The sequence below is a fragment of the Apis dorsata genome, unplaced genomic scaffold, assembly GCF_000469605.1.
Source record: "Apis dorsata unplaced genomic scaffold, Apis dorsata 1.3 scaffold_265, whole genome shotgun sequence".
NCBI classification, from domain to species: Eukaryota; Metazoa; Arthropoda; class Insecta; order Hymenoptera; family Apidae; genus Apis; species Apis dorsata.
Window position 1 is genome coordinate 985,391 of NW_006263543.1, and position 3,627 is coordinate 989,017.

General features: G+C 29.9%; 1 protein-coding gene and 1 long non-coding RNA gene across 2 annotated transcripts in view; one reads left to right on the forward strand and one right to left on the reverse strand.

Annotated features, from left to right (window-relative positions):
• Positions 1–3,627, forward strand: part of LOC102674488 (putative epidermal cell surface receptor) — a 19,535-nt gene that overhangs the window by 6,238 nt on the left and 9,670 nt on the right. The window lies entirely within an intron of this gene.
• Positions 2,564–3,627, reverse strand: LOC116185735. The gene is made up of 2 exons (XR_004150640.1): positions 3,490–3,627; positions 2,564–2,807 (listed from the first exon to the last, which is right to left on the reverse strand). It is a non-coding gene; the product is annotated as an uncharacterized LOC116185735 (long non-coding RNA).

A 3,627-nucleotide genomic window follows, 5' to 3' on the forward strand; every position in this document is an offset into this window, starting at 1 on the left:
CTTATAAATTCTTTTTCAATATCCTTCAGCTATTTTTCTATTATTTAACAATATCATGATAAATAAATAGCACGTCGATTGCGAATTCAGTATCGTAATAGCATCGATGAGGATGAATTATATGCTTGTTCATGATTTCACGATTTGAAGTTCAATCTACAGATCTTGAAATTTATGCAACAATCACTTACGAGAAAAAAAGAAAAATTCAAAACTGAAATATTAAAAACAAAGCATCGAAAAAAAATCAAACTTATAAATTTTTTATGGAATAAGTAGCTGAATGACGAGCTATCACTGAATGATAAAAAATTATATATTATGGCTCTTCGGTACGTCCACAATCTAATCATTTTCAGAAAAATTTTTTTTACAAATATTGTATTTTAAACCTGTCTTAGGTAATATACGAATTCCTGTTCGAGGAACAAGTTACCATCTTCGAAATGTTACTTATCCAATCACCACTGATTTTTCATCCATCCTTGTTAAACGTAGAAATTAAAAGTATTATTTTTTCGTGATATTCCAACAAGACAAGTTCTAGAATATATTATCTATCGAGCAAAAATTTATCTATTATTATATCTCAGTTAACAATTTTAAGCATTATAATATTTATGCTTTCTGGAATGATTATAAATATATCAATGTTTCCTATAAAAACAATTTCGATAATGATTGAATCATTATTTCAGTGAAAGTGAAATATTAAGAAGGATTAAAATATGAAATAAATCAAAGAGTCTGATCGCTAATGGTGAAAATTCATGATTTCCCAATCGAACTCGTAATCAGCGTGATCGACGAACCATGGAATTGATTAATCGCGTGTCGATTAACTGGAGCACAAAAACGGAGCATATGGATCAAGAAAGAACCGTTCGTTACAATAGATCTTGTGTAGATAATCGCGCAACAAATCGATTATAGACATCTATTGAAACGCAAAAGATTATGAGGAAATATTCATAGAAATGAATTTTTTCCTTTTACTTTTAGCTTTCAGAAAACAGAATGATAAGGAATATACAAATGTTCGAAAAAATATTTTTTCTATATCGAAAAAAGGATCAAAAAACACTGTTCATAGAAAATGTAGAAGGAAAAATGTCTCTGTGAGAAAAAACTGACAAGTAATTGATAAAGTGAAATATAACATGTAAGTACATCGAATAAAACTATAGTCGAGCAAGTAGCGCATGCAGATAGCATGCAAAGATTCCACAACGAAATCTTTGAAAACACTTTTGCCATTGCATTTTATAATTCACAGAAGCCGAGTTTCTTTATATATTTCCTTTACGCAATCCTCGAATTTTCTCTCATGAATTTTTCGTATCTATTGCCAATAACAGAGGTTAGTAATTTAAAAGAGGAATTGAGAATATTCTTGAATAAATAGAATGTAAAAAATTCGAAATAGCAAGAATTTCTCTCTTTTCTATGTTGAAAAGAAGAAAGATGAAACTGTAATTAATAAAGAGCGAAAGATTCATTAGCTTATTGTTCAAAAAATAGAAAAAAAATGATAACCAACGAAACATGATGTATGGAACGAAATAATGATCGTGCAACGAGTAGCAAGTAGGATAGGATACCGTATAGTCAAAGACATGTTTGGTAACTGACTATTTTAATCTCTCATCTTGTCACTCGTTTTTTATCTTTTGGTTATACACTCTTATTTTCCATTTTTTTTTTAACTTATCTTTTTTTCTCATATAATCGAATGAAACTCGAAATATTTTTAATCAGTTCTTTTTTTAAGGTCTCCGATTTTTAATCTTTGGAAGATAAATTTTATTTCATTCGAGTAAGATTTTTTCTTCGTTGTTGGATTTATTTCGATCTACACGAATAGTTGCTTTTTTACGGAGAAGCGGTATAGTTCAAGGTCTCTGAGAAATGACAGGTCTCTGAGAAGCTGTTTCAGAAATTTCTCTACCCACTTTATAGGATTACGAGCGATAGTTCCGTGAACGCGAACCGGAACGTAATTCCCTGTGAAGAAGACATGCTGTAAGCAGTAACGTGATTAGCCTGCTCGAAACTGAAACTTGCACCAACTCATTCGATGAATTTATCGAGGCCATAGAAAGCTCTTGACATTCGAAATAACAAAGTTAGAAATTGGAGATTAGATGATAATGATCTTCAAAAAATATAAGAAAATTAATATATATATTATCTAACTGAATATATATATTAACTAACTAAAGATAATATTTAATTTAATTTCGTTTTTTCCATCAAATTCTACTTTAATACAAACTATTTTTCTTTCTTTTTCTTTCAAATCTATGAGACAATAAATTTTTTCAATTATTTCTTCTACTTCTTATATGACTCATTACAATTTAATGAATTCGACAAGATGTGATCAATTGTAAAGAATATAATACTAAATAATTTAGATCCTGATTAACTTACAGTTAGCATAATTTTTCACAATTTGACTCTATAAATATTAATTAATTTTAATTGTATTTATACAAAGGATACACGAAAACAAATGTAGATTGCTCACTTATTAAAAAAAGCATTGTTTCTAAAGAAATCATGAGCACAAATTACAAATTTAATAGTTTCTTCTGTCAAGTTCAATTACGTAATGGCATACACAAAGACAGTCGAGTTAACAATTAAATGTGGTCGAATGCGCCCGTTCTAGACTTAGGTTTATGAACGACGTGCGACTTCCGGCGACGAGCAAACCGAGTGAAGATCCTCTTAATGCGCGATGAGCGATTCCGCGTTCCACGACCTGCTTTCTTGGCCCATGTCTTCATCAGAATCGAAATTCCCTAAAAAAAAATAATAATAATATTCAAAATAATCAATGAAATTCTCTGTTTTTTTCCAAATAGAAAAAAATATGAACGATATAAATATCATCAAATTTTCTTCAAGAATTTTTGAGAAGTTCATTCAATAATTGATAAAAAAAACATTTATTAATAAATATTAATAAAATATATCATAACTTTTCATATTTAAATTCAAAACACAGCAATGTAACTACTTACGTAGTATCATTACACCGGTCGTCCTTCGATGCAATGGATCTTTTCTATCTGATGAAACACAATTTTTCAAATAAACCAACATTCAATCAAATTAAATTAATCATTGATAATTAGAAATTTAGGAAAAATTAAAAACATTCTTTTGAAAACGATTTCAATCTTATGAAATATATGAAATTAAAAATAATAGTTTTAAATACAAGTGAAAGAAGCATCCATACTTTCTCTTTTTATCTTGAAGAATTTTTCAAAGAAAATAAAATATCTTCAAATTTCCTTCATTTCCAATTTTCTCCATTTTCTCCTCGCACTATCCAGACTTATCTTGTTTTTTCTTATCGTGGAAAAAGAGGAAAAAAACAAGATATCAATGTTGATGTCAAAGAAGAAAGAGCTAAATTCCTCTTCGGACCAGCTTCGATGTATACGCGCGCGGAAAAGGAGACCATCACCTACTTACACGTAAAATCGTTACACGTATTCGAAAGAACCGGCCATCGACATCAGGTGTATTCCCAATGACGAGACATGGCCTCGTGTGAACCGGTCGCACCGTTACGGTTCCCCATTCATGCCGCGATAAAAGTCACGGCCGGAT